This window comes from Suncus etruscus, chromosome 1, assembly GCF_024139225.1.
Source record: "Suncus etruscus isolate mSunEtr1 chromosome 1, mSunEtr1.pri.cur, whole genome shotgun sequence".
Lineage (NCBI taxonomy): Eukaryota > Metazoa > Chordata > Mammalia > Eulipotyphla > Soricidae > Suncus > Suncus etruscus.
This window is the reverse complement of record NC_064848.1, coordinates 82,646,232-82,657,827: the sequence shown is the minus strand read 5'-3', so window position 1 is coordinate 82,657,827 and position 11,596 is coordinate 82,646,232. Positions and strand designations below refer to the sequence as shown.

At 37.8% G+C, this 11,596-nt stretch overlaps 1 non-coding gene and 1 pseudogene across 1 annotated transcript; both read left to right on the top strand.

Moving 5' to 3' along the window:
- The first annotated feature begins 449 nt into the window (after positions 1–449).
- LOC126025631 (U6 spliceosomal RNA) lies at positions 450–556 on the top strand. Its single transcript, XR_007501491.1, has one exon. It is a non-coding gene; the product is annotated as a U6 spliceosomal RNA (small nuclear RNA).
- A 6,505-nt stretch (positions 557–7,061) lies between these two features.
- Positions 7,062–8,209, top strand: LOC126010761 (serine/threonine-protein kinase tousled-like 2; annotated as a pseudogene).
- The last annotated feature ends 3,387 nt before the right edge of the window (positions 8,210–11,596 follow it).

Below are 11,596 nucleotides of genomic sequence, written 5' to 3'. Positions count from 1 at the left end.
TATTTCTTTCTCTCCTAGGAGTTGGCTAAAACTTACTGCATCGAAAAAATACCTACCATTATGATATTCAAGCATACCTGGAAGGTATGTTTCTAGTTATTGACAAAATTCAATTCAATATAGAACCATCAGTGTATGTGTCATCTGCATATTCTGTAAAACAACTGAATTTATTTGTATACCTAAGAGATGGAATTCTTAGTTTTATAAACCTTACCTTTTGGAATGGGACTTAAGAGTGTATGAATAGGGGCTGGAGAGATAGCATGGAGGTAAGATGTTTGCCTTTCATGCAGGAGGTCATCGGTTCAAATCCCAGCATCCCATATGGTCCCCCGTGCCTGCCAGGAGCAATTTCTGAGCCTGGAGCCAGGAATAACCCCTGAGCACTGCGGGTGTGACCCAAAAACCACAAAAAAAAAAAAAAAAAAAAAAAGAGTGTATGAATAGTGCTCGCTTCGGCAGCACATATACTAAAATTGGAACGATACAGAGAACATAAGCATGGCCCCTGCGCAAGGATGACACGCAAATTCGTGAAGCGTTCCATATTTAAAAAAAAAAAAGAGTGTATGAATAATAGTAATCTTCCCCCATGCAGACTATCTGAGGTGTCTAGTTCCGTAAGAAATATCTCACTATCACCCTATCTGGGGGAAAAACACTTCCCCAAAAAGAGTATTACCCAAAAAGTGATTTGATGAAATATTTACACATATATACAAGTTGTACTAACACTTGAGGGAAGCATTCATCAAAAAAATAATTCCAAGAAAATAGAGCAAGTAAATGACCTTATAAGTTCTGGGTTCAAATTTCCTTGTTTCAAATACTAGTTCTACCACTTTCTTCTTATCTGTTTACCATCTCTTTATATCTCATTTTCTCTGTCTTTAAAAACACAGATCATAAACTTTTCCCCTAGCAATTATTGTGAGAATTAAACAAGTTAACATAACTAAAGATTTTAGATCTATCCTGCCATATGCTATGTGCTCAGTATCTTGAAGATATAAAAGAATAAAATGTTTCAGACTCTTAATGTGTGGTGAAGCTAGCAATTACCTAAATGGCTTGGATTATTCACAAATTTGCAAACTTTATGAAAACTGACTTACCATGCACTTTTTTTTTTTTTTTTTTTTTTTTTGGTTTTTGGTTTTTGGTTTTTGGTCCACACCCGGCAGTGCTCAGGGGTTACTCCTGGCTGTCTGCTCAGAATTAGCTCCTGGCAGGCACGGGGGACTATATGGGACACCAGGATTCGAACCAATCACCTTTGGTCCTGGATCGGCTGCTTGCAAGGCAAACGCCGCTGTGCTATCTCTCCGGGCCCCTTACCATGCACTTTTGAGAAATATTTTATCACATCCAGACAAACCTTATTAGCAACATACCTGAAGGAAAAACTAGCTATGTGTATACCAACACTGTTACATTATACTAACAATGTCTTTTTTTAATGTAATGGCTAAGTAATTCATATTACACCTAACTCTATGAAATTTCATGCATTATTATAGGGTTCTATAAGGCAAATAAATTTATGATTGAGCTTTGTAGACATGCCATTAACAATATAAAGAGCACAATTGTTTGATGTGCTAGCTTTAGCATTTATTTTTTAAGAGTAGGAGAAGTGTGGTGCAAAGCTCCCATGTTTTGCACACGGGAGACCCACATTCATTCTCGTGTTCTGAATGGGAGGAACCTTGAGCATTGCCAAGTGTACCCCAACCCTCAGCCCTAGCAAAGAATTTATTTGTATGCATTTTCTGAGATATAGTTGATGTGATATATTTAACTAGTTTTTTTTTAATATGAAACTATTTCCAAGGCCAGAAAGATAGTAGAAAGTATGGTGCTTATCTTGCTTGTAGTCCATTGATTTAATCACCAGCACCCATATGATCCCCCCCCAAACCCTGCCAGGGGTGATCCTGGATTATAGCGTTATCAAGAATAAGCCCTGTACACTGCTAGGTGTGACCCAGCAAACCAAAAGTAATGATAGTAATACAATTATTTGTCATGCTTTTAAAAAATTGAAGCTATTTGGGGCTAGAGAGATAATACAGCTGATTCAGTGCTTGTCTTGCACATGGCCAACAAAGATTCTGTCTCCAGCATCTCATATGGTCCCAAGCATCAACAGGGTTAATTCTTGAATGTAGAGCCTGGAGTAACTCCTGAGCATCACCAGGTGTGACCCCCTCCCCCAAGGGAACAATATTGGAGCTATTTAAGCAAATAAATCTTCAACATCCTTCTACATATCTATATATCATCTTCTTTGTTTCATCCTTTGTTTCTTCTCCCACCTCAGAAATGAATAAATCTGTCAATAAACTTGTCATTTCTCAATTTTTTAATTCTTTGTTTAACTAATCAGTTTTCTTCCATCCATTACACTTTGATGGCATCATTCCCTCTGCTCTAAGAATCCCTTAGTATCCTTTCAAACCTGATGTTTGCATATTTGCTTTTGCTAACATTCTCCTTTCTACTAACAGTTCTCTGATTTCTTTCCTAAGGAACTCTACCTTTTGTATTCATAATCCAGGTGCTTCCTTATTGCTCTATTTCCACACCCATGAGTCTAAAGCACTCTTTCCCCAACAGTACAGAATATTTCCCCCCATTCAAGCCAATTCACTGTTTCACAGAGCAAATTCCAAAATTACTTAAGTAGTTAGATTAAAGCCCTCTCTCAGTTTCACTAAATTTAAATATAGAAAGGCATCAGGCTAAAACTTCTACAGCTAGTTTCCCACCATGAGGATTGAGATAATGAAGCCACTATCTACTGGAAAACAGAGTCCAGCCAAGAGTTATTAGTTATATTGCCTGAACTCCAAATCTATTCATGTCTGAATTTTTTTTTTGGTTTTTGGTTTTTGGGTCACACACAGCAACGCTCAGGGGTTACTCCTGGCTTTACGCTCAGAAATCACTCCTGGAAGGCTCGGGAGACCATATGGGATGCTGAGATTCAAACCACCGTCCTTCTGCTTACAAGGCAAACGCCTTATCTCCATGCTATCTGTCTGGCCCAGGTCTGAATCTTAAACTAATTACCTACCTACTTAAATAATGTGAATTGGGGGATACTCTTTCAACCACTAGTAACAAAAATTAATATCCTAATGAATTTGTCTCAGATTGCTACTCTCAGGCAAACCTGATTTAAATCAAATATTAAATTGAGAAAAATAAGATCAAACAGCTATAATACATTCATCTAGAAATAAGCTAGCAAGAGATATAAAATCCCAAAAGATAAATAATATTTAATTTATAAGAATCAAATATAAATTTTAGAACTGAAAAAAAAATCTAACATTTAAGTTCGCTAAACTTAAGTGGATAATCAGATAAACAAATAATCAGATAAACAGAATGGATAACCAAGAAAAACTAGTAAACTTTAAGATAAAATCTCCATAATTCTCCTCCTTCCCACCATTTTATAATCTTTAGGTGCCTTTCTACTTCCAACCAGATTCTTTGTTTTGCTGTATTTCACTTTATTTGAAGAAGGGATAGTAGGATTCATACCTGGTGATGCTCATAACTACTCCTGGCTCTATAATCAGAGGCAACTCTTGGTAGTGCTTGGGGGACCATATAAAGTGCTAGTGATCAAATCAGGATTGGCTCTATGTAAGGCAAGTGCCTAACTATATCTCTATTCCTTCCAAGTAGAGATTCTTTTTCTCTAAGAAGTTACTGAAGAATGTCTTGGAAACCCATTTTAAAATAATGAATTTTTTAGCTGTTGTTTATCTGAAAAGCTCTATCCTACAAATATGAATTACACTCAGCCTAATTTCAGCAAAATAGCTGCCATGTATTTACTACATACTGACCCCCACCCACAAACACATACATGCTTAAGCACTCTAAGGAGAGACTGTCAAAAGTCAATCTTTTTATTTTGCTAAGTAATCTTACAAAGAGATGATATGATAATTTACTTAATAATCTAAGCATTTTAAAAACAGGTATTATATATATATATATATTATATATATTATATATATATTATATATATATATATATTAAATGGCATGCATGGATGGGTCTAGGGTGGACCTCCCCCCCACCCTGGTAGTGCATGGCTTCCCAAACACCATCAATTTTACTCTGATGATCCTCGCCATCTTGAAGGAGGCCTTCTGAATGAATATATTTAAATATTGACCCTTATAGTTCATTACTATTTTTCTTTTCCCAAATTAGTTTTATGTGTACAGCAATGTAGTTAGCTAAACAATTTCTTTCCAAGCCTTTTATCTAACCAGCAGTTAATAACAAAATAAACACATTCATAACACTCCAAAGAAGAAGCAATAACTAATTTCTAATTTTTAGCTCTTTTGTCCTTCCTTCTTCTTAAACTGTGGGATATTGATACAATACCTTGAATTCTTAGCATCATCTAACAATATTTGGACAAAAGTCCTATCATAGAAATGTCATAGAGAAGTCAGTTTTCTGATAGCAGCGTAGTATTGTCATTCTAGTCTCCATCTCCAATTTGAAAGGTTTATTTATATGTCTTAAAACGTACTTTTTTGGGCCCGGAGAGATAGCACAGCGGCGTTTGCCTTGCAAGCAGCCAATCCAGGACCAAAGGTGGCTGGTTCGAATCCCGGTGTCCCATATGGTCCCCCGTGCCTGCCAGGAGCTATTTCTGAGCAGACAGCCAGGAGTACCCCTGAGCAAAGCCAGGTGTGGCCCAAAAACCCAAAACAACAACAACAACAACAAAAAAAAACATGCTTTTTTGTCTGATCCACTGTTTGGGGAAATGTTATAGTCTAAACAATACCAATTAAGGATGTCCAAGTCCTAATTGTTAGACTGTTTTTATAATACCATATATGGTAAAGTGACTTTAAAGATATGATCAAAGTAAATATTTTGAGACAGAGTATGCTATTGCACAAATTTAAGCAAGATAATCATTTTTAAAAGGAAACAGGTTTGATTCTACAGACAGATATTAGAGCTGCTGCCTTGAGGATGAAAGAGGAGTCATAAATGAAGCAATGTAACTCAAGAAGTGGGGTGAGGGGTGGTAGTAGACAGAAAGAAAATAAATTTTCATCAAAGTAGTATCCAACAGTAGTTTTGTTGATACCTTGAATTTGGTTTTATACAATTGGCCTCAAGAATTATAAGAAAAAAATGTTATTTCAAGTTACAAGTTTATTGTAATTTAGTATAGCAGCAAGAGTAAGTATTGATATTTGTAAGTAAACATAATTCTTAAATAAAATGGTACACTATAGAACTGTAAATAAATAAAAATTGGGGCCAGAGTGGTAGCACAGTGGTAGGCTGTTTGCCTTGCACATGGCTAACCCAAGATGAACAAGGGTTTAATCCGTGGAATTCCAAATGGTCCCCCAAACTAGGAGTGATTTCTGTGTGCAGAGCTAGGAGTAACCCCTTAGCACTGCTGGGTATGACCCAAATAAATCAAAACAACAACCAAATAAATAAATAAATATCAAATTTTTTTAAAAAGGAAATAATAAATTAATTTTTCTAAATTCCTTCAAGTGGGAAAGATTTGATTAAACAGTTTGGCTGATATGGATGAATAGTAACTAGTACTTAGTAAGTACTGAAAAACATTTTACCAACTAAAATGAATTGTATCTGCTCATTGTTCCAAGGAAAAAGGTGTTTTGAAAAAGGAAAACAATAGTATTTCACTCACTCATAATGGATATAACATTGAAACAAAATTTTAGTTGACCTGTGTTTCTCTGGTACATAGTAATTGTTTATATAGATTATACAAAGAAATGAAGATACCTTGGGGGATTAATATGATTATATCAAATTATTTAATTTTATCACTTAAAAAGTACCTTCCAGGACTTCAGGGGAAACTTCTTCTATGCCTGTCTGCCTGTGCTTCTGAATCCCCCAAAGATTTCCTCAGAGACCTAGGGAGCGCACCCCCAAAAGACTGCATTTTGAAGCTGCAGAGTAAGTACATTCTGGCTGCGGGGGTCGCTATCCAATAAGCTGAGGTCTCTGGCCTGTGGAGGCTCCACCCTGCTGTGTCTTTGTTCACTCTGAGGACTGTCAACTAGAGGCAGCAGAAGAGTAAGCTTTGCTTTGCGACCACGCACCCTTTCTAACCAAAGAACCTCACCACAACACGCAGGAAAAACCACACTACAAGTGTGACAATGGGGAAACCTCGCTGGCAAACACCATCCACAGAGAATGAAGACGAAAGCTCGGATGACCTAATAAATTCCAACCACCTGATTAAACTTTCAGATAAGGAGTTTAGAATAGAAATATGGAATATGTTCGTAGAACTCAAAAAAAGCATAGAGCAATCTGAAGAGAACACAAAGTCAGAAATCAGAAAACTCCAAACAAATAACAGATCTGAAAAACACGGTTGCTCAACTGAAAACCTCAATGGATAGCCTCGCCAACAGGGTATCAGCAGCTGAGGAGAGAATCGGAGTACTGGAAGATGTGATGCAGAAAAACTCAACACAACAGAAGAAATTGGAAAAGAACCTTAAGACAAACAAACAGGCAATGGAAAAAGTACTCAAGGCATGCGAACAGATGAAAATAGAAGTCTTTGATAAACTCAACAGAAACAACATAAGAATCATTGGAGTCCCAGAAACCCAGGAAGGAGATCTCCAAGAAGAATCAACTGTCAAAGACATCATCAAAGAGATACTCCCAGAGTTAAAGACTACATGCAATCAAATCCTGCATGCCCGAAGAGTACCAGCTAAAAGAGACCCAAAGAAAAACACCCCAAGACATATCCTCGTTACAATGACAAATCCCATAGATAGAGATAGAATACTGAAAGCAGCAAGATCAAAATGGAAATTACATTCAAAGGAGGATCCCTAAGACTTACAGCAGACATGTCACAAGAAACTCTCAAGGCCAGAAGACAGTGGTGGGATATTGTGACAAAACTGAATGAAATGAATGCCTCACCGAGAATACTGCACCCAGTCCGACTCACGTTCAGATTTGAAGGAAGAATACACAGCTTCATGGATAAACAACAGCTCAGATTAGGTCATCTTAAAAGAAGGAAGTGGACATCCAGGGGGAGCTGGAAAGGCTAGAAGGCTTAGAAATCTATGTATCAGGGAACTAAAAAGAATCCATAATAAAGAGAACTTAGAATTTTCAGGTCACCCAACATTAAATGACAGATATTGTTACATCTTTTGGGTAGAGGAGGTTTCAGTGATGTTTACAAGGCATTTAATCTAATAGAAAAAAGATATGTAGCTGTGAAAGTCACCAGTTAAATAAACACTGGAGAGATGAGAAAAAGGAGAATTACCACAAGCATGCATGTAGGGAATACCAGATTCACAGGAGGAACTGAATTACCCCCAGAAGAGTTAAGCTGTATGATTGCTTTTCACTGAACCTGTAAACTCATTTTGTACAGTTTTAGAATACTATGAGGACAATGATCTGAACTTCTACCTGAAACAGAACAAATTAATGTCAGAGAAAGAGACCCGATCATGATCATGCAGATTGTGAATGCTTTAAAGTACTTGAATGAAATAAAACCTCCCATCGCACACTATGACCTCAAACAAGGTAATATTCCTTTAGTAAGTGGTACAGCATGTGGAGTGATAAAAAACACAGATTTTGGTCTTTCCAAAATCATGGATGATGATAGGTACAATTCAGTGCACGGCTTGGAGCTAACATCACAATGTGCTGGTACTTACTGGTATTTACCACCAGATTGTTTTATAGTTGGAAAGAACCACCAAAAAAATCTCCAATAAAGCTGACATCTGGTCAGTGGGGGTCATCTTCTATCAGTGTCTCAATGGAAGGAAGAAGCCCTTTGGTCATAACTAGTTCCAGCAAGACATTCTATGAGAAAGTACTACTTTATTTCCCCCCCCCCCATGAATATAGTTTTTTTGGTTGTAATTTTTTTTATTTAAGCATCCTATTACAGAAATGTTTGTAATTGGGTTTCAGCCATCAAATGCTCCTCTTCCCCTTTACCAGTGCTATTCAGCAATGCTTATCATACCAAAAAGAAGACTGCATAGACATCTAGCAGCTGGCCTGTGACCCCTAGTTTGTCTCCACAAGTAGCTCTGCTGGAGCTGCTATCACATCAATGTCTGAGGCATCCAATAACAGTTCTTTGAATTGAGTCCAACTCCAGGGCTATGCACAGACTGTTCCATGCACATGGTGGACAAATGGCATCAGCAGAAGGTTTAGAACATAGTGAATCCAAACCTGTACCACGTGCTTTTATTGTTTTTTTGTTCCATCCACAGAGCATGACAGCATTGATTTTCATTGAGGAGAAACTTTGGGCTAGGCCTCATAAGAAAAGGCCCTGCCCAAGGCTCAATGACCACTATGAGTGGCTCCTCTGAGTGAGGAAAAAAATAAAAAGGAAAACTGGTCTCATGTATTGTGAACATGAACACATGCAGATTCAGGGTGCTTCAGTGAAGAATGTGAACTTGAAATACAGACTGGGCGCTGAAGGGAGCCCTGTCCTGTGCTTCTCTGTCTTTTCTGAATCCTTAAAGCTCTCCTCATAGCCCTGGGAAGCGAACCCCCAAAAAACTGCATTCTGAAGCTACCCAGCGAGTGAGTGAGTGAGTAAGAAATGGCTGACTTTACAAGCCCAGAAAGGAGAAGCCGCTGAACTCTGCTGGAACTCAGATGCCAGCACCCCTATCTGCCTGTCTTCTGTGCTGTGCTCCATTTTCGGCCTGATTTCATCCTGTGTGTGGCTCATCTGCAGACGGCTTGCCTTCCCTGGAGCCTTTCATGGAGGTCAGTTTACAAGCCCAGAAAGGGTGGATCCAGAGGAACACTGCCACTCTGCTTCACTTCATGGCCATGCACATCATTTAGCCAATGAATACAACCAGAACAGTAGAAAAACCCACAATATAAGTATGACAATGGGGAAACAATGCAGGCCAGCAACAGACATAGAGAATGGTGATGGCAACTCTGATAACTTGAATATGACCAATCAACTAGTCAGTCTCTCAGATAAGGAGCTTAGAGTAGCAATATGGAAGATGTTCAAAGAACTCAAAGAAAGTATAGAAGAGAACACTAATAAGAATCAAGAGAATATGAAGATAGAAATCAGAAAACTCCAAACTGAAATTTCAGGTCAAATAACAGGTGTGAAAAACTCAGTAGATGAATTGAAGAAAAACATGGTTGAGCTTTCCCACGGGTTAACAGCAGCTGAGGATAGAATTAGTACACTGGAAGATGAGATGAATAACAATTCCTTACAGCAGAAGAAATTGAAAAAAAAGCCTTAAAGCAAATAATCAAACAATGGAAAAATTTTCAAAGAATGGGAACAGATGAAAATAGAAGTCTATGATAAGATCAACAGAAACAACTTAAGAATCATTGGAGTCCCAGAGACCCAGGAAGAAAATCCCAGGAAGAATCAATGGTCAGGAACATCATTAAATAGAAACTACCAGAGCTAATGAATATATGCGATCAAATACTGCATGCCTGAAGAGTACCAACTAAAAGAGACCCCAGAAAAAATGCCCCAAGACACATCCTAGTCACAATGACGAATCTCACAGATTGAGACAGAATTCTGAAAGCAGCAAGATTGAAAAGAGAAATTACATTCAAGGAAACATCCTTGAGATTTACTGCAGACCTGTCACTGGAAACACTCAAGGCAAGAAAGCAGTGGTGGGCCATAGTGACAAAACTCAATGAAATAAAAGCTTCACCTAGAATACTGCACCCAGCAAAAAACACTTTCAGGTTTGAAGGAAGAATACATGGTTTCACAGACAAAAAACAGCTCAAAAACTTTACAGACTCAAAACCATTCTTAAAAGAAAAACTGGATGGCCTACTTTAAGACAAGACTGACCAACAAACACACCAAACTTTGATATAAAGATGGCACTAACTCCCAGGACATTCTTTCTCTCAATGTCAATGGACCAAATGCACCAGTTAAGAGACACAGAGTGGCTAAAAGGATCAAAAAACTCAATCCAACCTTGTGCTGCCTACAAGAAAAGCACCTGAATAGTCAGAACAAACATAGACTCAAAATAAAAGGCTGGAGGAAAATCATCCAAGCAAACAAAACCCATAAAAAAAGCTGGAGTGGCCATACTAATATCAGATGATGCAAACTTTATACTTAGGAACGTTGTAAGGGACAAAGATGGACATTTTGTATTAATCAAGGGATTTGTACAGCAGGAAGAAATCACTCTCCTAAATATATATGCACCGAATGAGAGGCCAGCAAAATATTTAATAAAATTGTTGACAAATCTGAAAAATAATATCAATAACAACACAATAATTGTGGGAGACCTCAACACGGCATTGTCAACACTTGGCAGGTCAACCAGACTGAAACCCAACAAGAATATACTAGACCTGAAAAGAGAAATGGAAGAAAGAGGCCTAGTAGATATATACAGGACACTCAACCCCCAGAAGCCCGAATACATATTCTTCTCTAATGTACATGGGACATTCTCCAGGAAAGACCACATGCTAGCACATAAAACATACCTCCATAATATCAAGAGGATAGAAATTTTGCAGGTTACCTTTGCTGACCACAAGGCCCTGAAATTAGATGTGAACTACAAAGCCACACAGAAGAAAAACTTTAACAATTGGAAATTAAATAGCCTAATACTGAATAACCACTGGGTCCGAGATGAAATCAAAGAGGAAATCAAAACCTTCCTAGAAACAAATGACAATGGAGACACAAACTGCCAGAATCTATGGAACACAGCAAAAGCAGTCCTGAGAGGAAAATTTATAGCTTTGCAAGCACACATCAGGAAAGAAGAAGTGGCATACCTGAATAACTTAATGACGCAGCTCAAAAAATTAGAAAATGACCAACAAAAGGAATCAAAAATAGGAGACAGAAGGAAATAATAAAGCTGAAAGCAGAACTCAATGAAGTGGAAAACCAAAAAACAATCCGAAAGATCAACGAAAGCAGAAGCTGGTTCTTTGAAAAAATAAACAAGATCGATAGACTATTGGCAAAACTCACAAAGAAAGAGAGAGAAATCTGATAATCCGTATAGGAAATGAAAAGGGGGAGATCACAACAGAAATTGCAGAGATCCAAAGGGTAATCAGAGACTACTTTGAGAAACTTTATGCTACTAAACATGAGAACCTAGAAGAAATGGAAAAATTCTTGGACATTTATAACCTTCCACATTTAAGTAAGGAGGATGTAGCATATCTAAACACCCCCATCACTACTGAGGAAATTGAAACTGTAATCAAACATCTGCCCAAAAAGAAAAGCCCAGGCCCAGATGGTTTTCCTAATGAATTTTTTCAAATCTTTCAAGAGGAGCTACTACCAATCCTAGCCAAGCTCTTTCATGAAATTGAAAAAACGGGAACACTCCCAAACAGCTTTTATGAAGCCAACATCACCTTGATACCAAAACCAGACAGAGACGCTGCCAAAAAAGAAAATTACAGACAAATATCCCTGATGAATGCTGATGCAAAGACCTTCAACAAA